The following is a 26315-nucleotide window of genomic DNA, read 5'->3' on the forward strand; positions in this document are numbered from 1 at the left end:
TGGAGATTAAGAGTGTGAGCCCCACAGGAACTATGTCCAACCTGATTTGACTGTATCTATCCCAGCACTTAGAACAGTGCTTGACACATAGTAAGCGCTTAACAAATACCATCATTATTATTATTATTATTATTATTATCTTCTTCTACCACAGAAACATGCTGTATCTACTATGCCATGCTACTTCCTCGCTAATAGTGCAGGCCCCCACCAAACCAGGCTCCAGTTCTCTGCCTCCGCCTGCCCAGAGCCCTGCCTTCTGGTTGAGGGGAGCCTACAGAGCCGCTGCCAATACGTGTGACAGATTTCCAGGCTTGCCCTTAAGGCATTCCCCTCCTAAGCCAGTGTCAGGCCTGGAATAGATGAAGAAGTCAGTAGCACGAGGTTCGGCGCTTCCAAATAAACAGTACTGGAACTCCCGCTCCGGTGCTTGTGTTTTATCAGAACCACATGCTGACCTGTTCCAGTTACAGTTCACCCATGTAAAGGAATACCTGATGTTTTGAATTTCTAAGTGAGTTTTCAATCAGAAATCAATTTTCACAACAAATTAATTCTTGATTCAAGCCTAGGGTGTTTGCTGAGAGGATCTGACTGACTCCTCCCGGCTCTGGTCACCGGAGCCACCCCCACAGTATCCGAGCAGGAGGGGTCGGCCCTGCTCTAGCCGTAGCATGACCTAAGCTGCGGCCCCATCTCCACACACACAACTGGCTGTCACAGCCCGGGCTGCAGGCCTCCATTGGGCTGCACTGACTGATTGATCTCAAATGACAACATCATCACCTCCCTGTCCCAGAAGCTGTCATCCTCAACTCTTCAACTAATCAATGGTATTTACTGAGCACTTACTGTGTACAGAGCACTGTAATAAGACCTTGGGAGAGTGCAATACAACAGAGCTGGCAGACACAAACCCAGACCACCAGGAGTTTACGGTTTCAAGGAGGAGTTTATAGTCTAGATTCTTCATCATTGTTCAGTTCTCACATTCGGTTGCCTGCCAATCCTTGCTGTTTCTTTCTGCCCCAAATCTCCCGAATCCTTCTCTTCCTCTCCACCCAAACTGATCTCATCCTGTACAAGCTCTTCTCTTGCCACAGCTAGATTATTCTATTAGCCTCCTCACTGGTCTTCCTACCTCCATCCTCTCCACCGTCCCAAGCTAGTTTACATGCTGTTGTACAGATCACCTTCCTGAAGAAGCCACCATATCTCCTCCCTTCAAAACCCTCCACTAGCTTCGTGGTGTTTCACCACATTAAACAAAAACTCCTCAAAATCAACTTCCAGGGTCTCCCCCATCTGGCCCCACCTTACTATGTGTCAAACACTGTAATAAATACTGGGATAGATAGCAGACAATCAAGTAGGACACCGTCCCTGTGCCACATTCGTCTGACCGATTGTAAGTTGTGCTTCTTTCCTAATAGATTTTGTCCTTGGAGGAGACAGCAACGAAGATTGGTGGCTACAGATGATGGGTAGAAATAGGCAGAGTTCCACCTCCTGTAGATCCCATAGATCTTCAGTTGGAGAATAATCAAGGAAGACTTTGTAGGAAGAAGCAATCTGAAGGACTGACATTAGAACCAAATATATGACAAGCTCAGATCCAAATCCTGCTTTTTGAATATCGATAGCCAGATTTGGTAAAATTTACCACACAATTTTGTGTAGTAGGATTTCACAGGTTGTCAGAGATCTTTCAAAGCTGCAAAATCATGGCAAGGGTGAGGACAGTGGTGTGATCATACAGGGAACAGATCCCTGGAGGGTACAGGGAAAGAGATCAAGGGTCACTGTACTACCCACCACAATCACCATATTTCAGCACCTTCCTTAGATGTGACTCCATTCCAAGTTTGATAGTGCTACTCTGATGTTTTATGTCCCTCCCCCAGGTCTAATTATGCCTTTGCCCGTACTTTCCTACACATGTGTAATCTTTACAATTATCAAGATGGTGACTGCTAAAAAACACCTTTACTATTTGAGTGCAGAATATCCAATTACAGCCTCCAAAAACAATTTATTATTTCTAGAGAGGCTAAGAGAGACGATAAAGATGAAGATAAACAAAATGTTCTTGAGATTTTCTCAATTGTGCATTTTGGAATACATTGGTCTGAGGTGATTGCTCACAGAAGAGAACTATAACATCTTCTTTTATCAAAAGTTACTCCTTTGTAGCAGGTCAGACATATGGGGAGAAGTATTCTATATACAATTCATTCATTCAATCATATTTATTGAGCATTTACTAGGTGCAGAACACTGTACTAAGTGCTTGGAAAGTGCAATTCAGTAATAAAGACAGACAATCCATAAACATTCCCTTAGTGGTCTGAAAGAGTTAATACTCCTCCCGAAGTATCTAATTACCAGAGAATACATTTCTGGTGCCCAAATGCCATGAATCTACAGAGAAGAATGGGTATACTGCTATTCTTTTAGCAGTCTTTCAAGACAGCACTATTTAATTTTAATTCTGGTCATTCTTATAATACTCAAGCTGCAAAGTTTTCCTGGGTTAAGCAAGTCCATTCCCCTCCCTTTAAAATATACTTGGCTGACTTGAAAAAAGTGGTTCAAGCTCATTTCACTTTACCATTACCTAATATTATTATTATTAGATAATGCCAGATATATAGCTAAAGATAATGGCATATCTCTAGAACTTTAATCCTTTTGGGGATTAGAAGGTGTAAGATAATACTTAGAAAATTAAGTATCTACATGTTCAGATAAAAACATTAATTCAATGAAACTCATCACTGATAATTACATTTTTGTTTGATTGTGTAAGTTCTATATAAACTATAATCATTGTTCTAATCACTTTAAAATATATGAATATTATTTGGGTCTTTTTATGTATCTTGGGAAGGTATTAATGCATGGTACATTATTTCCTGTGGGAAATTATACTTTGTTTCATTTAACACTATTTTCATGTAATCAATTCAGACCACTAACCAGGTTATATAACTGATTTAAGTCTTAGTTGAGCTAAAGTTTTTAACATCTCTAATTTTCTCCATAACTTCTCTAACTTTTCCATCTCATAATGCATTATGGTCCTCTTGCCCATGAATTTATTATCAAATCTTTCCTGAACACGTTTAGATTTTCTGCCTGCACAACTTTTTTGGTAACAAATTCCATATGTTTATACCCATTGTGAAAAAGGGTTTTCATATGCCAAATATACCACCTTCGAGTATGAATAACTACTCCCTAGTCTTGGGGTTGTTGGATGTGTGGGAGGCAATTATGTATTTGCCTTGATGACACCCTTCATTCTTCCGAATGGAGAGTTTATATCTTAAATGTTATGTCAGATCTTTTAAAAAGTATTTACATGAAAATTTCCTAGCCCATTACAACTTCCCTAAAATTTTATGAGCATTTTTAAATTAAAGAGTTTGTCATAAAGACTTTAAAAATTTTTAATACACAGACTTCTGAAAAATCAAGAGCCTGATTTTCGGATGGTCAATCAATTTCAAAATTTCATTTGCAGAATCTAGGAAGCTCAGAACTTGGCTGACATTGCTCAATTCTCCTGGGTTTTGAAGGGCGTGTGAATTAAGGTATAAAAGATTGTGTGGGGAAAGAGAAGTCATAAACGAGAAAAGCCAAAGTTATTTGACTTTTTAAACTCTAGTTCCATAAAATCACACACAGCTAAATTTACAGTCTTCAAAGCCTAGAAGATTATCAAGCTATACCTTTCAAAACTTTATCAGGAACTCTGGCAAAGTGATGGTAGGAATGATTTTACAAGCATAGAAAAATATACCAGAAAGGATAAGTGGGCTGTCTAAAGGCTACCCACATGATCTGCAGTGGTGAAAACAGAAAGAGATTTGAGACTTCAGCCCTAGTCTCAGTCTCCCTGTCTAGGTCACTTGGTGGGATATTCCCTCAGGGCCTAGGCTGATTGGTCATATCAGTTCTTAGATTTCATAATTAACTTTTTAAATAATGAAGCAATAGCTCCTGTTACTCTAAAGCAAAACTGAGAACTGATATTGCTGTGCTTGCTGCCACATCCCTCTTCCTGTTTTTGTTCACTCCTGGCCTTGGGTAACAGAAACCTGTGGCTTTGGAGGCCCAGGAGGAGGAACAGTAATAACGGTGATTATTGGACTTCCTGGCCAGTAGCACAGTTTGTCTCTGTGGGCCTTTCAGTCAAAGAGTGGCGATAAGTACAGGACAGACACTATACCCATTTCCTTTGGGGAGAACGGTAAGTAGCACTTCCAGTTTTGCTACAAGCCGGTCTGATGACTCTTGTCTGATAGTTACTTCTTTCAGCTGGACCTTACTTTCAGTCGTTCCATCACTCAAATAATAAGGAAATGGAAAACAAAATGATGAGATGATCTTGTTGGATAATTTATGCTGTGCTATACACACCTATTCTTTCAGTTTATCAAAGTTTCCAGAGAGAAGGGGAGAAACAGGTACTGATGAATACCTTTTGTGCAGTAAGATTTTTTTGGCCTCTCCTTTTGAAGGGATAGCAATGCTTATTCTGCTGTTAAGAATCAATTTAGGGTAAAACATATGATTAGTCCATTTTTATTAGAAGATTTATATTCGGAAAAATAAAATATCCACAATCCAATGTTATTTACTGCCAATAAAATACCCTAGCACGAGAAATGCCTTCAATTGTTGGGTCAAAAATCTTTCCATTTCACTAACTCTGACTTTAAACTAACATCCCAAAATCTTACCACTCAATTTAGAATTATACTATGCAGTAATTCTAAATCTTAGTGCTGGTACTAGATAGCTATTTTTAATTGTATAGACTTTCTGAACTAGACAGGTCTACTTGTTCTACACATTTATCAGCATAAACCAATATTTAGTGAACATTTACAGAAGAATACTATACTTCAATGTACAAATTGTTTATCTGAAAAGGACATCTGAACAATTAAGTCCATCTCCGAAGCAGGAAAAGAAGTTTACATAAAAGGAAATATGCAAAATGATGATGCATCTGAAAGAGAATTCTTTGCATAAAAAACCTGAAGCACAATGGCCCAAATCATCATTTTATCTGCACTCATAACACGCTTAGCAAATTCTCTAGACTATTAGCTTCTGTAAGCTCCTTATAGTCAGGGAACTTGTCTACCAACACTGTTGTACTGTATTCTCCCAAGTGCTCAGTACAGTGCTCTGTACAAAATAAGCACTCCATTCATTCATTCAGTCATATTTATTGAGAGCTTACTGTGTGCAGGGCACTGTACTAAGCACTTGGGGAAGTACAACACAACAACAAACAGTGACATTTCCTGTCCACAATGAGCTTGCATCATTGACTGTGGGCTTCTGATTAAGGGAAAATTACAAGGTTTCGCTTTTCTTCCACCAAAAAAATGAACCCAAATGGATTATTAAAGCATTACTACTTCATTGGGAATGTCTAAAAATCCAAGGCAATGATGGCAAGTCTATTATGGCCTTGGAAAATTCATTACATCTACATTACAGCTGAGAGAAGGAAATCAATAGTATCAGATATAACATATAGCCAGACTATTAACTAAGATCCCAAATATAGTTACTGATAAAAAAAGTCTCTGTGTGATGCCTGTGTTAAAATCAAGAATCCAACTATTAAGATTTAAAGTACCATAGAGCTGCTGATTCTTGGAGAGGGAATTTCTGCCTGACTAATAATGATAAAGGCAAAAGGTATAATTTTTAGCTCTCAGGTTCACCAGAAGAGACACTTCAAATTTTCCCCAAGGTCCCATATCAGAGATTCATTCACTCACTCTGCTAACATATTTTACAAGCCATACTAAGTACCTATTTCAGGTGTATCACGGAGTGATATGGTATGATGCACCACAGAAAATGACATGAAATCTGCCGGCAGAAAGCTTACCCTTTAATTCAGACAAGACAGATGACAAACAGAATGGCTAAAAGAATGAACAATTAAAATCCCAGAATGAACCTCTCTCACGGAATCCAGTAATATTTCCTGGAGTCTATACGGCTTAATGGAAGGGGTAGAGTTTGGCAGAAGAGTGAGGAAGGGGTGCTCCCCAGATATAGTGGGAGATTGTGAAAGAAAGCCCAGAAATAACTACAAAGAGCATGGACAAATTTGCTATTGAGTGGACTCAAGGGCTAAAGTCAGGACTGCAAAAGTGAGAGATGGGATAAGACTGAAAGGACTGGTTGATGTTGGTAGGACAAGAAGTAAATCAAAGTTATAATTTTGATTTTGATATGGTAGGCAATGGAAGAAATACTGGAAAGTGGTGAAGAGGAAAGTATTGAGTGTTCCAAGGACATCTCCTCATATGGCATTCAGAAGAAACTTAGACATAAATGGGCTAGAATCTTTGACTTTCACGGATTACCTAAAAATAAAAAAATAGGTACCTGGCTACAGGCACTGTACACAGATTTTAAAATATAAACACAGCATGCATTCAACAAAGTAGAATTAGACGAGAAAAAACAGTTTCATAGTTTTAAATTCAATCCAGCTACAGTTCTTTCAGGGATTTTATTCTCTCCTTGACATATGAGTGACCCATTATTTGATTAAGTGTGCATGCTGACAGGAAAACAGACCACTTACATATCAAAGACTGAATATGTTACAGACTTTTACATTAGTGGTTCCCAGGAAGCTTCATAGACAGATTGGCAGCAATGGGCATTTTGACAAGAAAATCCCAGCACCAAGTAATTTGTGTTAGAGAACACTATTGAAGAGACGACAGCTCGCTCTATATTTTAGCACTGCAGGGAAAAAAAGTTAAATTGCTCTGCTGCTTATTAATAGACTAGCATTTACTGCAACTGCTGTAATCAGCAGTGACATTTTCCCTTTCTCTTATAAAAACCAAAAGCCATGCTGTTCACTCCCTTCACAGCACTGCTTATGTGTCTACCTCAGAGAAATTCTGACTTCTCACACATATTTTTAGACAGTTCGACAGAAAAAAAGGAAAAAAGAAACTACACTAAATATTGTGTTGTCTTATCATTTAGCAAATTCTCGTACGCATGACACATAAGGATCCTTTAACTTGTAGGCTTACTCTACCAGTATGTCGTTTATGCGCTTGGATCTGTGACCTTTGGACATTTGATACTTGCCCCACCCCCAACCCCACAGCACTTGCGTATATATCTTTAAATTATATATTACAAATTACTTATTCATATTAATGTCTGCCTCTCCCTCTAGACTGTAAGCTTAATACAGGCAGGAAACATGCCTGCTAATTCTGTTGTACCCTCCCAAGCACTTAGTACAGTGTTCTGCACTAAGTGCTCAATAAATTCAACTGATTGATTGATCGACAGACAGTAAGTCTTTCTGGTTTAAGAAAAAAATGTAATAGCAGCTGTAGCATTTATTAAGCACCCACTTGGAATGATACACTGTACTAGGGACTTGGGGAGTTACATAATAATAAAGAGCTTACATAAAAGGACACAAACACAAAAATATTTACAATTACAGTATTCAAAAATAAATAGAACATTTATAATCTCTCTCTCTACATATATATATCTCTACATATAGAGATATATATATATATATATATATATATATATGCTAAGGAAAGTGTATATGTTAGGTTTTGGCATTGAAAATATGTCTGCTTTTAGAGATGGCTAAACTGATGGTGATGGCAAATAATTAACCCTGATTATCAAAATCAAAGCTGGATTTATTGCTGGGTGCCTGAAATAATGGTATAGAGTCAGAATATAAATGAAAAAAAAGGACCTGGAACGTTTTATGTAATATCACTTATTCAAGGTCAACCTTCCCATTGTACTTCAAATAAAAACTTTTTCAAAGCTGGAAAAAAGAAAAAAAACCTTTTCTAGACACCTTAGGCAAACATCTTTACTGTCTCAAATGAAATGGGTGATTATAATTGGGACAGACATCATGAGACATTTACTCTTCTAAAAAGGAAACCCTAATATGTTTAAAAAGAAAATCATTACCATCACTCTTAACATCAGTCACTGAAATTTTCCTACTAATGTGGGTCACTGCTGGGTTTCTTTCATTATTCACATATCTGAAATATCACCTGTAAAAATTATGCTTTTGTGGTCACAATAATTTAATTTGAAATAGTCTTTTTTTCCGATTCTCTGAAACGGAAGTACATACAATAATCTGCAAGGTTCCTTGTATAACAATGCCTCATGATACACAGTCTCTTGCACTTAATCAATCAATCAGTGATATTTATTGACTGCTTACTGTGTGCAGAGAACTGTACTAAAAGTGTGCAACAGAGAGTACAACAGAGTCGTACTTGGGAGAATACAACAGAGTTTTTAGCCACATTCCCTGACCACAGTGAGCTTATTCCCCCAGTCATTCAAAGAAAATATTTCCAGCTGTGTAATAATTAACAAATGACACCCATTTAAATGAAGGATGATGACAGTAATGGGGGAGGAGAAAGAGAAAGAACGTCTCAGCGGGGAAATGACAGAGGCAGTTCGAGTGATTTGGCTGCCAAAGTGCTGGCCCACTGGTGAGATTCCTGGCCCCAACCCATGTCCTAACACTTCCTGCATCTCTCTCTGGCTCAGCCTGGAAAACCTGCCTCTAGACTATAAGTTCTTGTGGGCAGGGAATGTGTCTGTTTATTGTTATGTTGTACTCTTCCAAGCACTTAGTACAGCGTTCTGCACAGAGTAAGTGTTCAATAAATACAACTGAATGGACGAATGAAAGAATCTATCATCCTCCTCCCAACTTCTCAGGGCAGGCTCCATCTCCAGACCTAAATTGTTCCTCCCCTAAAATCTCTCCAGGTGGGTCTGTCCTCAGACTTTTCTGGATGTTGACTGACCCGTGCCCAGCAGTTCCTGATAACCAATCAATATATACTTTTGCGTCGATATTGTAGGTGAAACCCACTTTTGAACACCTGAAACCAAAATTTACCCTTAGTAACAGGAAACAATTAGTTTGAAGAATTAGCCCAATTCTAACAAATTCGATTTATTTTGAAGGCCAGGCTGTGACCTGGCACAAGGTTACTTAAACTATTACTAATCTATGGTGCCACTGGAATGTCACCAAGTATGAAGGGGCAATCTTAGATGTAGAATTGTATCCAAACGCATAATCCCGGATCAGCGACTTGTCTGTTGTGGGATTTTAGGCAAGTCACTTAACCTCTCTGTTCCTCAATTACCTCATCTATAAAATGGGGATTAAGACTGGGAGCCCCTTGTGGGACAGGGACTGTGTCCAACCTGATTAACTTGTATCAATCCCAGTGCTTAATACAGTACCTGGTACGTAGTAAGCACATAAATACCATAAAAAAGAACTTTTTCACCTTGGGTAATCCATAACTTGGATAATTGGTGTGCCGTATTTGTTCTTCCAAACCCGCTTCTCCCGACGTGATCTGGAACCAGTCCAGCTTCTGGGGGTGAAGTACTAAGGTCTCTTTGAGCTTACCTCAGCGGGGGAAGTGCCTGGCAACATTGGCTACTATTCCCATTGGGAATGGCATATGTCCCAACATCTACATCAACATCACAGATCTGCAGATGTCGACAAACCCAAGATATCATTGCCAGCACCGCCAGCTCTTGTTCCTGAGATAGAGAAAACCCCAAACACAGTTAGAGCACTTTGACAGGTTGGGTCAAGTGTTCCCTCCCTCCATGAACTTGTATCCTACCAGGATAGTGTTGGGGAAATAATAATAATAATTATTATGGTATTTATTAAGCACTTCCTATGTGCCAGGCACTGTACTAAGTGCTGGTGTGGATACAAGCAAATCTGTTTGGATACAGTCCCTTGTCCCACATGGGACTCACAGTCTCAATCCCCATTTTACAGATGAGGGAACTGAGGCCCAGAGAAGTGAAGTGACTTGCCCAAGGTCACACAGCAGAGAAGTGGAGGAGCCAGGTCACTTCTCTATGAAATGAACTGAAAGGAAGCACACTCCCTCCTCAAGAGTTTACATTCTTAAAACAGTAAGAGGACTTCAAAGAAGGAGAAAGAGGAACAGGACATCAAAGTGCAAGGTTAACCATCAGCTGGACCACCACCAGGGGTGACCACCAAAACCTGACAAACCCCTAATAAGACCACCAGTATCCCTAAGATGACCTTGTGGCCTCACCATGGCAACCAACATATTCAAAAACAAAGATGACTATTTTTATATACCAAGGTTATGCAATATAAAAGTGCCTGCTAAACCTGTGAGAGCAGAAAGGGAAGTGAGAAGCAGCATGGCCTAGAGGACAGAGCACAGGCCTGGGAGTCAGGGGATCTGGGTTCTAATCCCTACTCCACCCTTGTCTGCTGTGTGTCCCTGGGCAAGTCACTGAACTTCTCTGTGCCTCAGTTACTTCATTTGTATTACGACTGTGATTAAGACTGTGAGCTCCCTGTGGGACAGGGACTGTGTGCAATCTTATTAGCTTGTATCTACCAGTGCTTAGAGCAGTGCTTGACATATAGTAAGCACTTAGCAAATACTATTATTATAATTATTATTATTACGTGGGCAACATCACTCCACCTTTTGCGCGGTGCTCATCGAACTGCAGACAATAACACTTGAGCCCAAATGTGGGACAGTCAGTTTGCTCATAGACTCGGTAGAGTAATAACCTCTTCGTTCACACCCATCTTCTTCCTTTTGACAGATACCCGGGGAGGACCATTAAGGACATGAACTAACTTGATCTGCTTCATGTTTGACCCGAACCAAGGGCATCTCGGACTGACAGGCAACCGGGGGAAGGGCTGGTGGGGATTCTGGTAAACTCTGCTTCTTTTTTAAACTCATCTGTCGGGGCAGAGGTGGAGAACCCAGACAGTGGATTAACTGAGACTAAACAGGGAGCTGAGAAGAATGTTTTAAGTATGAAAGAGCTCACAGGTCCTACTTTACTAATCTCCATTATACAGTCATTCTACCTGATGGGTTTTCAAGAGGAGGGACAATGCCACAAGCAATATTGCCCAAACCAAAGAAGATCCTTGCAGGGAAAAGTATTTTCAGGGAAGAAACATTTCCAAACTCAGGACAGAGGAATTATTGATGTTAAAAACACAACCACCCTGTATTTGGATCAGAGTTATTCTGCCTCCGCAAAATTGTGAAATGTAAATAAAAATCACCATTTAGGAAGTTTATTTAAAAGAATATATCGCAATGAAAAGAGGACATTCTTATAAGCCAAGTTTATACTCAGAAAGAAATTGTATGGCATGGGTCAGAGTGCTCTGAAAATGGTCTTGAATTTAATAAAAAAAAATAGTACCCTATCTCTCACTTTCTTGACAAATGTGTGGTTTTCAGCCCCAGATTCTAACCCATCTCCTTTTCCTCACTGTAAGTGATCAAAACCTTCGGTCCTGAAAGGGCAATAGAACACTGTGACCAATCATTGTGAGACTGTGAGATCCTTCTCCCTGGATAGATTTCAATATTAAAGGCAAGAGCACCTTTCCTAAATGGTTTATATCAGGGCTCAGCTCTGGGATGAGTAATCCCAGAGGATAGCAAAGCAGAAGATAAACTGGTCTCCAGCCACAGAAAAAATATCAGTGCCCAATTTGGGTACATAGGACCACCTACAGTTTGAAGTAGTAAATCTAGACTGGCCCTTTTTCTCCCTTCCAGCTGTTATTCTCCCTTATCTTCTCTACCTATACTCTTTTTTATGGTATTTGTTAAGTGCTTACTATGTGTCATGCACTGAACTAAGTGTTGGGGTAGATATAAGTTAATCAGGTTTGACACAATCCTTGTCCCACACGGGACTCACAGTTTTAATCACCATTTTACAGATAAGGTAATTGAGGGACAGAGAAGTTAAGCGACTTTCCCAAGGTCACAAAGCAGACAAGTGCCGGGGCCAAGATTAGAACTCAGATCTTTTTGACTCTCAGGCCCAGACTCTCTCCACTAGACCAGGCCTACTCACCAAGAAGGCCTGAAAAAATGAGCTGGTGTCTCAAATGGTAGAACCAGCTCTGGACCGGGATCAACACTGACAGATATACATTAGCTGTGGCTTCTTCTGGAAGCCTACCCAAACACACACACACACCTTCTTCCCACTGTCCTCTCCTAACCACTATCATTAGTCACACATGCACATTGGTATAGCCTTGAAAATGTTGTTTAATCCATCTCCCCCACAAGATAATATGATCCTTTGGAGCAAGGATCAAGTCTGTAACCCTGTTTTACTGTCCTAAGCACTTAGTACAGAGCTCTACATGCAGTAGGTGTTCAATAAATATTATTGATTGATAATGCGTTCCTTACTTTAAATCCTTTATACACACTGCCATCAGATTACAGCACTCTACGTAGAGTAACCTATCAATGAGTATAATCAGTTTTGTGATCATGGAGGGGTTAAATTCCTGGAAAAAAAATCCTCACACTATAGATGTGGTTTTAACAGGGCTTTGAAGGTGCGGAGAATGGTGGATTATCAGATATTAAGGGGTGAGAGTTCCAGGCCAAAGGGAGGAAGTGGAAAAGGTGTCAGCACTGAGATAAAATGGTGATAGAGGGTAAAAGTGTGCAGGATGAATTGTAGTAGCAAATAGGCGAAGTTAAGTAAGAGGGGGAGATTGAGTCCGATAAAACCGATGGTAAGGAGTTTCTGTTTGATGTGGGGGTAGATGGGCAACCACTGGAGGCTCTTGAGGAGTGAGGGGACATGCACTGAACTTTTTTTAGAAAAATGATTTGTGCAGTAAAGTGAAGTAAAAATTACAGTGAGGAGAGACAGGAGGCATAAGTTAACCATTGGAAGTAAAAAAGTTCATTGTGCCTTGAACATGCTGATCTATTTAAAAATGAAAATAATAATACTAATAATGGTAGTATTTGTTAAGTGTTTATTATGTGCCAAGCACTCTTCTAAGCACTGGGGTAGATACAAGGTAATCAGGTTGTCCCGTGTGGCACTCACAATCTTAATCCCCATTTTACAGATGAGGTAACTGAGGCACAGAAAAGTGAAGTGACTTGCCCAAAGTCACACAGCTGACAAGTGACGGAGCCGGGATTAGAACCCACGACCCCTGACTCCCAACCAAGCCTGTGCTTTTTCCACTAAGCCAGGCTTTCTAGGCTAAATTCTGGCATCTCCTCCATTTACAGCTCATTAAGATCTGCCAGGCAGTCCAAATCAGCACCATTTCCCTGAGCTAATGTAATGGGAATGAAACAACATAGATTTGATGGATACTCCAACTCTTTTCAAGGAGATTTAGCAGATTCAAGGGTCTAAATTCTAAAGAAAAGTTCAAGATAAAAATTCCTCAGCAATGTTCTTTGATCAAAGAATATCCCAAGAAATGGCTAAAAAGTATGTAGTCCAAATGTCTGGTAATCCAGAGGTAGTTTGAGGGAAGATTTGTCTTCATTCTGTGTTCTGGTGGACTCACGATAGCCTTTGAGAAAATTAAATGGCTCTACTCTTTCCATGTATAAATCACTTCCTGGTATTAACTAGGCATGTAGGAAGACTCCCTTTCATGGCACTAGAAGACTACTTAGTGCATTATCCCCTGCAACTTTGCCCATTGGTTTCAACTTCCTTTTTCACCATACCTTTATCTGGAGCTGCCAGCAGAGGCAAATCAACTTGTCTGAGTTTTACTTCCTCTCCCTCAGGTGTCCTAAATGGTTTTTGTGGGGCCTGACTGAATAAATACAACCTCTTAAGCAACATTTACTCCCAGAAGGGGCTTAGGCTCTGCGGAGAGTATTGCTCATACTGTTTTTAGAGAGAGGGCCAGAGGAAGATCAGAGAAAATTATATGAGCATATATCTTATTGCCACTGTGTTACAAAATTACATTATGAACAATGATTTTTAAAAGTATCTTGAGACAGTTTCTAGCCTTGAAGACTTTTTCAAGTGCTCACTATTGTTCGTTGTGTTTTTCTCATCCTGTAGCAAAAGTACTGCTTCAGGTACTTGCTTTTAAAGTTCCTTATGTAAATTCAAAAAGAGCAAATAAATGTTGAATCACTCAGAGTTAGAAAATTAGAACACACTACTCAATCCCACTGTTGGCAGAATTTGGTTGTAGAAATACATGGGCACTATTGGAGGTGAACTGCGAATCACATTTTCCAGGATCCTGAAGAATATTTCCCTGAATTCCCTAAGAAGCCGATGTTCCTGGCCAGAGAAAGGACTAGGCTTTAGGATGAACTCAGCAGTTTATGAGGAGCACAGCTAATTAGAAAGTCAGTCATAATTTTAAAATTTAGGAAGTTTCTACCCTTCTGTCTTCTCTCTCTCGGTATCTTCCTCTCTTCCTTTGCCTTGCCTTTCCCTCTGCAATTCTGAGATGGCTTCTTCCACCTGGCAAACTCAATACAGGCTGAGCACTTGTACTCAGGGTCTTTATTCAAGTTATGTAACTATTGAAATGTGTCATTACTGAAATATAAGAATTTTTGATTGGCTATTGCTCTTTGTAGTCAACTAAATTTCTGGACCAAAGACATCTGAAATAGTTTGAGAATGTCTATAAAACCATGAATCTTTCCCTGCTTCTTCCACCACTATCTCTCCTGACTAACTTTCACAAAACACCATATGGATTATGCTTGCAATCCTGTGGCGTAAAACCTACATGGGAGAGATTTGGAAGAGTCCAAAATCTAACTCCCACAGATCATATTCTGCCAAGAAAAGTTTTAAATGTACTTGAGAAAATGTCCATTTAGCAAAAAGTAATGAAAATGTTTGACATTCTCAAGCCATTCAAAGTGTCAGAGTAATCCATGTAGGGAGGTCAAATTTTAACCAAACAGCCACACACAATATTATCTTTTGGAGGGGGGGAAAGGCAACATGATGAAATGCAGCAGTCAAGAAAATGAAGTTTTAGAAAGTACAAACATACCCCATGACACAACTGGGCTATGAAAATATGGTATATTGTGAATAGTTATATCGTGGGGCACGTTTTTGCAGACATACATGTTATAAATTAGAATCTTAATATGACGTTCCTTTATATGCCATATACTGTAATAACTATCACCAAATATAAAAAATAACAATTTTATATAAATGTGGAGTTCTAATACAATTTTAAATTTCTATAGGAGGCTACAGAAGTAGTAGAAGCTTGTTCTGCTGACAGTGGTAAAGGTTTTTAAAATTTAACGTGCAATTCGTCCAATTTAAGTGAAACAACAGCCTTCTTTTCTTCATAAAGCAACCTGAATCAAGCTAAGTTTCTAAACACTTCTCTATTCAGGCTTTCTCCTTCAAACATCTTCAAAATTTCATGTTTCCTTGAACATGGACATGGTAACAACTTTGGATTTTGGTTTTTTTGCTTTTTTGTAAGCACCTTTTAGCACTGGGGTAGGTACAGAAGCAGCGTGGCTTAGTGGAAAAAGCACAGCCTTGGGAGTCAGAGGTTGTGGGTTCTAATTCCGACTCCACCACTTGTCAGCTGTGTGACTTCGGGCAAGTCACTTAGCTTCTCTCTGCCTCAGTTACTTCATCTGTAAAATGGGGATAAAGACTGTGACCCCACGTGGGACAACCTGATTACCTTGTATCTAGCCCAGCGCTTAGAACAGTGTTTGGCACATAGTAAGCGCTTAACAATTACCAGTGTTATAATTATTACAAGCTAATCAGGGGCTCACAGTCTTAACCCTCAATTTACAAATGAAGAAACTGAGGCGTAGAGACATTTAGTGACATTTAGCAGATAAGGGGCAGAGCCGAAATAAGAACCCAGGTCCTTCTGACTTCCAGGCATGTGCTCTATCCTTTAGGCCATGCTGCTTCTTTTTTTATCTGGGTATCTGCTGATGGGGGATTTAAAATCTGACACAACAGTAGGCAAAGCTTTTCAAAGATCCTTTCATTGTTGATTGCTTTATCTTATGGCAGTTGGCAAGACGGCAGATAGGAATTTTCTCACCTGTGGCACTAGGCCAGAACATCAGGGTCAGTCATGGGAACATGAATCAAACAATACAAGTTTGTATGTCCAAGATGGTTGTATGGCAGTGTGGTTATAGTCTGGGGCAAGGTATCAGTTGTACCAGGTGTCTGTAACCCGGGACTCATCGATAATATTTACTTTCATTTACTATGGTGTTTGTTAAACATTTTATATGAGTCAAGCACTGCTCTAAGAGATGGGCTAGATATAAGTTAATTAGGTTGGACACAGTGTCTGTCGCACATGGGGCTCATAGTTGAAATAGGGGTGGGAAGGGGTATTGAATCCCCAACTTCTAGTTGAGGAAACTGAGGCACAAAGAGGTTAATGACTTGCCCAAGGTCACATAGCACAGAGTTGGTGGAGCTGGGATTAGAACCCAGGTACTCCGCCTCCCAGCCCCATGCTTTTTCCAACAGTCCCCGTTCCTTCCTACTCTCATCACTTTCTTCCTCTTGTTCTTTCACCCATGAGTTGTCACCTACAGAGTAAAAACCTTTCCCAGTAGACTGCTGTAAGTACCTCTTCTTTGCCCCAGTACAATAGGTAGTATAATATTTAAACTCTTTGTGCTTGCCAGAGGTAGTCAAGAAACTGCATTTAAGACTAGTCTCACACACTATCATTTTTTATTGGTATTTGTTAAGCTCTTACAAGATACCAGCACTGGGGTAAATACAAGATAATCGAGTTAGACACAGATTCTGTTCCATATGGGGTTCCCATTTTACAGTTGACTACTGTAGGCCAAATAAAACCATTTTTGATAAACTTGTAGAACTCCTTGTTTCTTAGTTTCAACTTTCTCAAGAGAAGAGAACAGATACTGAGAAGCTACCAAGAAGACTGGAAAATACAGTCATTTTCATCCAAATGCTAGCATATTCAGTTTTTGATCTGTTTTTTTTAATGACATGTTTTTATTACCTAATTTGGATATAACATGATGGGATTATTGGGGAGCATTCTTCCCACAAAACAAGGCTGCTGTGTGTATAACACAATCCACATTTTGGTATGAGCAGATTTTGTTTAGAAAGAGATGGTTACTTTTGTGCGTGTGCTTCTCCGTCAAGGCATAATGCTACTATATGCCCCAGCTTCTGCCTCCTCCTTACAATTAATTAATTAATTCATTCATTCAATAGTATTTATTGAGCACTTACTATGTGCAGATCACTGTACTAAGCGCTTGGAATGTACAAATCGGTAACAGATAGAGACAGTCCCTGCCCTCTGACGGGCTTACAGTCTAATCGGGGGAGACAGACAGACAAGAACAATAGCAATATATAGAAACAAGGGGATGAACATCTCATTAAAACAACAGCAAATATGCTACCCTTTACAGTATTTTATGTTCTTTATACTTTGAAAATTCAACGTATTTAAAACAGCAAGTGGCAAAGGCATAAAGGACTCTATTAGTGGTGGACGTAACAAGAATATAGCCATTGCTATCGAAAAATGTCAATCACAGAAGTACCTTGGAGCTTAGCTATCCCTCTATTATTTTTCATTGAATCAATGGTTATTATCATATGATTTCCCCATAACATGAGCTTCTTCAAAAACACAACTACTAGACTATAGGAAAAATGAGCATACCATGAAATTCATACGAGCACAATGTAAACTTCCCTAAATCACCTTATCAATATGGTAGCCTTGGCTTGAAGGATTACTCCCTTCATGGATAATAGGTAGAGGCATCATAAAATTTTACATAGGAAGGAAGACTCAGCACTCTGGTATGCATCACAACTTCATGGTGTTATGCTGAAATGTTGCAGCACAGTTTTGGAGCACAATGACCGGAGGGCAAACGGGGAAGTGGTGGAAAGAGGGAGAAGTTGAGCTCAGACAGCAAGTGTTTAAGGACTCGTATTCTGAGTAATCAATCGAGAAGTAGTATTTATTGAGTGCTTACTGTGTGCAGAGTGCTTTGTACTAAGCGCTTTGAAGAGTACAATATAACAGTCAGTAGACAGATTCCCTGCCCACAGCAAGCTTACAGTCTAAAGGGAGAGATAGAGAGTAAGTACCAGTTTCTTGGGTCACAAGTGATAGCCTATGTTTACCCCAAAGCAACCCCAGACCCCACATGAGACACTTACAAAGTCGCATTTTCAAAAACTGCTCCAGAAAGGGGAGGACAATGGTCCTTCTAGCAATAAGCATCCTGAAATTTGTGCCTGAATTTACTATCACATTAGGCTCTTTTAAAGTTATTTTCAGTGTCTTTTAAGATTTTAACTTGGACAGACATTTCCATCTGAAAATTTAATTTCATCGTGTGAAAAGTCAGTACTTAATCTACATAGTCTGCCACACTGAACACAAGACCAAGATTTCCCTCTCTGTTAAGCTCCACCATCTGCTGACCCAATATAGCCTTCTCTTAGAAATGTTTCAAATTAAAATATCAATTAATTTCACCCTTACTTAGCAAAATACTTCCACTTACTGAAAATTCAGGATCCAAAAAAACTGAAACTACCATTTGGTCAGAGAAATCTAAATTTCTAAAAATGCCCTTGAGCATATGAATTTATTGCATATCCAACATTTTAAAAACGAGTCATAGTTCTGTCAAATTGTCAAGTTCTACATCAAGAAGAAATGCAAAAGATGTTATTTTTTCAGAGCCTAAGTATCATGTCCTATGTAAAACTGAACTCATCATTAAAAAAAAATCATTCTGCTTATACCTATTGCATAATCAAAAGCATCCAATATTTGGGGAAAAACAAATACCAAATAGACCCAGGCTTGTGATAGTCCCACTTAAATAAGGCCCCCACCACCGCCTCCTTTTACTGACATAGGTTCCACTTCTAGAATTTGAGGATCTGGGTAGCAGGATGGAGAGAAAGGAACATCGATGGGCAGGGGGTAGGTACCATTTAAGGGTTTTGCATCACAACATTCGAGAACTGCTCTAAAATCAACCCCAAAGTATAGAGTCTGAAGTTAGGTCTCACACCTTGCACCTAAAGCTGTGCCAACTAAAAGACTGAAAAACTGTCTGGGTAATCAGCATCTTTAGATATTCATCTGAAAAGAAGTGGAGAACACACCTTTTGATTTGTTGCAAAAGTGATGTGTCTTCAACTGGCTGATTTATGTTAAACAAAATCTAGTAAAAAAAAGGAGTTACCCTGGCTTATAGATCCACCAGAGTTCCAAGAATTTCCTGTGTTGCAGAATGAATGCAATTGCCAATTAAAATATTTAAAATGGATAGAAGCACTCAGGAAATCTGGGGCTACTTAAAGAAGTGGGTGGTTTGACATCCTATGGGCCCCTTAAATAAATTCATCTATTAGAGAACAGTTTCAAACAAAATAGTACACCATTGGCAACCCAGGTACTACACCAGCTGTCACAGTCTGGTTTGATAAAGCCTAAGGAGTACAGTTCTCTTCTGGAAAAGTAGTGAACTAGCCCCATGAGAACGGACCAGTTCAAGACCTCAAAATAAGCAGTTGGTACAGTGCAAGGGCGTAGTACAGTACTCTGCACACCATAAGCGCTCTCTAAGTACCACTGATGATGATATATATGTATATATGTAATATATAAACATATATAGATAACATATGCATATATGCTAATATACATACATATACAATTTTAAAACTAGTCATAGGTATGTCGAATTGTCCCAAGTTCTATACTCAGAAAAAAGACAAAAGCTGCTATTTTTCCAAAGCCTAAATATCGTATCCTAGGTAAAACTCAACTCATCATTAAAAAAATTACTTTTCTTATATCTAGTGCATAATCAAAAGGGTCCAATATTTGGGAAAAAACAACTATCAAATAGCCCCAAGCTTTTAATAGTCCAACTTAAATAAGCCCCCCTCCTCCCCAAGCCTATAAAATTTCAGCCACTCAGTGTATAGTGCATTAAAAGGAATGGATTGCTCAGGTAAAATACCCTAAGAGCTACTTAAAAGCAACTACTGTCATTAAGCCTGGCCCGATTCCAAAATTCTTATTTGGAAATCTGTTAAGTACTGACATTGAGGGTTGCTTGGAACTAATCAGGAGAGTGTCGGGGCAAACAGAGAAAAAAGGGCCGCTCAGACCAGACCTGGTCCACATGAACACCAGGTCTCTCCTAGTACCCAGTTCTGGTTATGGCCTTGAGAACAGAAGGAACCCAGGCAAGGCCTTTGGCAGGGAGCATAAACAAGGATATTTTTGGCAGGGAGCACAAACAAGGCTGTATTTGCAGCAGTTTGCTACAGGACTTGCTTTAATTAGCTAGTTAGAAGATCTTTTTTAAAATCCTTCTAGCCTAGACAGCTAAACTTGTAACTTGAAACTGGCAATCTTTTACCTAAGCATAGTTTCACAACATAACCCAGTTGCTCAATTAGAGTTTCCTACCATTAAATCGCAAAATAGAGATCGCTCCCAGCCTGTTGTTGGATTTCTAACTGATTTATCACACGGGGGCAACCTCAAAACAGCACCTCTTAGGGCTGATTTTTGCTTCTGTGCCCCTGGAGAAAATAGACATGCTCTCAGAAGACAAGGGTGACTAAACTGGGAAAGCTGAGTTGCCTTGAGCACAGGTTCAGGGAGGTTGTAAAGCAGTTCCATCCTTTCTAGAGGACTTCAGGTTACTAAGGACAATGGAAAGCTTGAGTAATATTAGCATCCATCCTGCTGGAAAAAAGAAAAGAAAGAAAATATGTACCTCCAGCTAGTGTCAGTCCCAGTGCTTTCTGGTATTGCAGGGTCCTTACAGAGCAGGTAGAAGCAGGTGGTGAACCTGGAATTTGATCACTTGGCAGTGGGACCTAGTGGCGAGAATATAAGATAGGAGTCAGGAGACTCAGGTCCTGGTGTTACCTCCACCACTTACCTGCGTTTGACCGTGGGCAATCCACTAAACTTCTGTGTGCCTCAATATCCTCATCTGTACAACGGGGATAAAACATCGTTTCTCCCTCCCGCTTCGACTGCGAACCCTGTGTAAGGCAGGCCCTCACTCGCTATCTGGTATCTTGGCATTTAGCTCACTCTTTGGCATAAAGTAGGCCCTAATATACACTTAATAAGCATCATCCTTATCTAGTCCATTACACAGGCAGAAAGACTGTCGCTCAGTTGTTAGAGAGGACTGTGAAGGAGTCAATCAATAGTCAATTGATTACTGATTATTTGTATAGAACTGTATAGAAAGGCCATCCTAAAGGCCAAAATTAAATTGTTAGGCAGGAGACTCCAGGCCTGAACTCCCCGGTGGCAGTCTCTGAAATGCCGCTACGTATACACACTTTATGAGAGCTCTAGAGTTTCAATGCATGGATAGGATGTAATGGTTCAGATACATTAGGTACTGGGGATGTTTTGTGAAAGGTTTAATTTGAACAGGGAGGAGGAAGGATGAATTCATCCTGACCCAAAACGACAGTAGAAATGCACAAGTGCTAAGGCAATCCTTAAATGAAAGTCATTGAGTGCAGAAAAGCACAGGGCATGATACATAAATGAAGAGAAAAAAGTCAGTCTTCACATCAAATAAACAAACTTGCAGGTGTGGAAAACTACCCAAACAACATATAATCCAAATTATGAAAATGCTTCTACAGTAACACTAGAAGCTTAAAAAAAATAAAATGGTAAATTCAAATGCTTGGTGGATTGAGAAGACCTTGATGCAAATTTCAGGCTTGGGAGGAAATAGGTAAAATCAGAGGGGAAATGTTATTACTAATAATAACAATAACGATAAATAACAATTGTGGTATTTGTTAAGGCTTATTATGTAGAGACAAGATAATCAGTTCAGACACAGTCCCTGTCCCATATGGGGTTCACAGTCTAGAGAAGAGGGAGAGCAGGTAATGGATCTCCATTTTAACTGATGAGGAAACTGAAGCATGGGAAAGTTAAGTGATTTGCCCAGAGGAACACTGCCAGCAAGTGGAGAAGGTAGATTAAAACTCAGGTCCTCTAACTCCCAGGTCCCTGCCCTTTCCACTGGGCCATGACACAGATCAACATGCATTCCTGTTTTATTTCACATTTTCGTAAATTATTTGGAGTGGGGTGAGTGAAATGAAATCTTGGCATTAACAGATAATGCTAAAATGTGCTGTTGGAATAGTCTTTAGGAAATCATACAGCTGAGTGACTGAGCAGCAAAACGATAGATGAGCCCCAATGCGAGCAAGTGTAAAATAATGAATGCACTAGGGGAAAATGATCCACGGATGTGCTTTGACCTACCAGTGGCGACTTAGGGAATATCTTGGAGTTATTATCAACTGTTCCTTCAATCTGTCTCCATAGTGTGTGGCAGCAGGAAAAAGGCCAAGAAAACTCTGGGCAACATCAGGAATGACTGAAAACAAAAACATGATTTTGCCATTAAATAAAATGATGTTATGTCTGCACCTGGAGTAATTTGCGCAGCTCTGGCATCACATTTTAGGAAGAACACGACAGAGCTGAAGAAAACACAGTGGGAAGAAACTAAATGATCAGGGATGGGGAGCAGCTTCTATACAAGTATGAACTGAGAGGATTATTGTCATTATTATATTATTATTATTATGATAATGATGATGATAATAACTGTGGTATTTGTTAAGTCCAATATGCCAAGCACTGTTCTAAACACTGGGTTAGATACAAGGTAATCAGGTTGGATACAGTCCCTATCTCACATGGGGCTCACAGTCTTAATCCCCATTTGACAGGTGAAGCAAAGAGGAAGTGAAGTGACTTGCCCAAGGTGAGACAGCAGACAGGTGGCAGAGCCAGGATTAGAACCCACATCCTCTGACTCCCAGGCCTGTGGTCTTTCCACGAGATCATGCTGCTTCTGGAAGCACACTTTACTCTGGAAAGATGAAAATCGCATGTTTGCTTTGTCCTCCCCGCTAGACTATAAGCCTTGTGAGGGACAGAGCCTGTGCCTGATCTGATCTTCTCTACCTCAGGGCTCAGCACACTTCTTGGCCCAAAGTAAGTGGAAGAAGAAAGAGAAGAAGAAGGTGTCAGGCTTAGAGTTTCCAGAATGATGAAGGATAAGGGCAGGTTGAAACAACATGTAATGATTCACCAAATCCGGAAACAATAGGATGAGGGGGTCACTCACTGAAGCTTATAAGTGGTAAGCTCGAGACAAACAGAAAGAAACACTTCAGTCAAGAAGTGGAATTAAGGAAATCTATTATCTCACATATACAGGAAACAGCATGGCCTAGAAGCAATAGCACAAGAGTAGGAATCAAAGAATCTGGGTTCTAATCTCAGCTCCACCACAAACCTGGTGAGTCACCTTGGTCAAGTCACTTAATTTCTCTGTGCCTCACCTGCAAAATGAGTATTCAATATCTATGCTCCCTTCTACTTAGAATCTGAACCCCAAGTGGGACCTAATTATCTTATAGCTACCCCAGCGCTTAGTTCAGTGCTTGGAACACAGTAAGAACTTAACAAAAATCACAATTAGTAAGAATTCTGGAGGCAGAGGTCAATTGTTTTATGGTGTGTTTGGATAAATTCATATAACATTAAGTTACACAGAGAACAGTTCAGGCACGGTAGAAAATTAAAGAAAAATTTCGATGATTTAACGAATGACGGAACCATGATAGATTATTAAGGAGGAAAGTTAAGGGTGACACATCTTTAAGCATGAGAATGTATGTAAATAAGGGCACTCTTTTCTTGGTGCCATTGTTAGGGGCAAAATTCTAGGCTGGAAGGTTCACTGTTTTACATAGTACGGCATTGCTATGTCATTCTTTTAAGGTCACTGGTGAGAGAGAAACCAGATTATTAAAGCTAAGAAAGACTGGACTAGTCAAACGCCTCCTTTGTCAGTACATGTCATATCCTTCTGAAAAACACTGCAAAATTAGGGAACTGTTTTAAATGAAGATAATAATAATAATCATAATAATAATAATTATTATTCTTAAGCAACTACCATGTGCCAAGGACTAGTCTAAGATTCAAGGAAATCAGGTCAGACAGTCTATGTCCTACATAAGGATCACAGTCTAAAGGGGAGGGAGGACAGATATTGAATCCCCATTATACAGATGATGAAACTGAGGCACAGAAAAATTAAGTGACTTGGACAATGTCACAGAGCAGGCAAATGGTGGAGTGAGGATTAGAACCCAGGTCTCTGACTCCCAAGCCCATGATTGCTTGATATGGATTAAGGAGAGAGTTCTGTTTATCCTAGAGAAGCAGTGTGGCTCAGTGGAAAGAGCCTGGGCTTGGGAGTCAGAGGTCATGGGTTTGAATCCCGGCTCTGCCACTTGTCAGCTGTGTGACTGTGGGCAAGTCACTTAACTTCTCTGTGCCTCAGTTACCTCATCTGTAAAAAATGGGGATTAAAAACTGTGAGCCCCACGTGGGACAATCTAATTACCCTGTATCTACCCCAGCGCTTAGAACAGTGCTCTGCACATAGTAAGCGTTTAACAAATACCAACATTATTATTATTTTAAGATAATTAAATATATTTTATGGCTCTAAAATATTTAAATTATTTAACTGTTCTCCTCCATCTCGTTTTTTAACCCAATGATAGTCTTTTGATAGTTCTGCTGTTAGCATATTTTAAAAGGTACAGGTAATTGCTTCAAGCCTACAAAAAGCACATTTAAACATAAAAATACTTTAGTAGTGCAATTTATATTCTTGCGATCTTCAACTCATAAAGAACACTTCAGAAATGTACATGTGTGGGTCCAAATTCTCCCAGTAGGAAATCAGATGCTACTGGAAGCGGCATTACGTTGTAGGCAGAGAACATGTCTATTAACTCTGTTATATGATACTCTTCCAAGCGCTTAGTACAGTTCTCACACACAGTAAGCACTCAAATACAATTGACTGATTTCAGGTTTACTTAAGCCATAATTTTCTAAACTAGGGTGGTCCTATCACTGGATTCTTCCCAGCCACTTAACCCACTTGGAAGCAGAGGTAATGGCTGACCCTCTGTTTCCAAATCATCTGCCAGAATAGGAGGACAGGAAGTTTGGGACTTCCCCCAAAGAGGCCCAGTCTTGAGGCCACAGGCCAGGGCAAGTCGGCAAGCTAGTGGCTTTCATGCCTAAAATGCACACGGTTCTACCTCTGCCTTTCTTAGCATTTCCTGATCCTCCTGCAGGCACCCCTAGGACGTGCATGTCTTTCCATATTCCCCTGGGTGGGAAAGTGAAAATGGCTAATGCCTGCTCCCTCTGGCATTTTTAAACCTTCCATAAAGACACAGTCAGCTGAGGCAGTGGTAATGTCTTGGAGACAATTTTGAACTGTTCCATCCATCCTCCCACCCCACACGGTTAATTCAATTGGAAATGGATGTATCTGTATGCCACTCTGACATAGGGTTAGGTCTGCTTTTTACTTTCTGGCGATACATAAAGGCAACTATATTTCTACAGGAAATAATTATCCAGAAAGCCCCACAAATCTGTACTTTGGTTTAATCTTGTGAATTCTGGAGAATTGAAATTTTGCTATAGCACAGTACCCAGTAGAACTTTGGTGGCCTCAAAGAATTGATGCTCCTCTGTGGAAGGACATACAAAGGGGAAGAATGGATAGGGAAGTATAGTTTCTTCCCAGATTCCTTATGACAGTGTATAAGAATTGTCAGGGTAACCAGAGACTCTTCAGAAAAGCAGTGTGTATAAATGTTAGGTGGGAATGCTGATTGCTTTTTAAGGACACCCTGACCAAAATCAGCTGGACCTGAGCTGCAAGAGCAGTTTAGCTTATTCATTCGAAGTGGACCCTGACTCTAAATTCAGGGATCTTTGTCAGTAGCCCTAGCTGCGATCCTGCTGTAGCACAGACATCACAAATGCCACACTGAGAGAGCACGTGAAGTCAGATTCTCTGCATCTTCTTTCGTGAATGCACTCAGGAAGCCATGGCTACTGGTCCACCACTCCGCATACCATTATAGCAAATCAGTAAGGCACTGGAGCGTACAGCTGCCAGCAGAGGATCAGAGCAATAACCCATTCAGTTTAATGTTCTGTCTTTGAGAGTGGCCACTGTGAGTGCTGGGAGACCAGTGTGGTTTGACATTCATCCTACTGATTAAGAACATAATAATACTAATTACTAATTATGGTACTTGTTAAGAGCTTGCTATGTGCCAAGCACTGTTCTAAGTGCTAGGGTAGATACAAGTTAATCATTTTGGACACTGTCCTTGTCCCATATGGGGCTCACAGTCTTAATCCCATTTTACAGATGAGGTAACTGAGGCCTAGAGAAGTTAAG

The 26315-nt window shown here is 39.9% G+C and overlaps 1 protein-coding gene across 14 annotated transcripts in view; it reads right to left on the bottom strand.

The window, feature by feature from the left end:
• The window catches only part of THRB (thyroid hormone receptor beta), a 303177-nt gene that overhangs the window by 253307 nt on the left and 23555 nt on the right, over positions 1 to 26315 (bottom strand). For 10 of the 14 annotated variants that reach the window (XM_039912993.1, XM_039912987.1, XM_039912992.1 and 7 more), the window contains exons 2-3: positions 22277 to 22391; positions 20739 to 20841 (exon numbers count right to left, since the gene is read on the bottom strand). The exons of 2 other annotated variants lie outside the window; for them this stretch is intronic. The gene's annotated coding sequence lies outside the window, so the exon portion shown is untranslated. The remainder of the gene's footprint in view (positions 1 to 20738; positions 20842 to 22276; positions 22392 to 26315) is intronic. 2 more of the 14 variants (XM_039912988.1, XM_039912989.1) reach the window with 1 other exon arrangement.

This window comes from Ornithorhynchus anatinus, chromosome 8 (assembly GCF_004115215.2).
Source record: "Ornithorhynchus anatinus isolate Pmale09 chromosome 8, mOrnAna1.pri.v4, whole genome shotgun sequence".
Lineage (NCBI taxonomy): Eukaryota > Metazoa > Chordata > Mammalia > Monotremata > Ornithorhynchidae > Ornithorhynchus > Ornithorhynchus anatinus.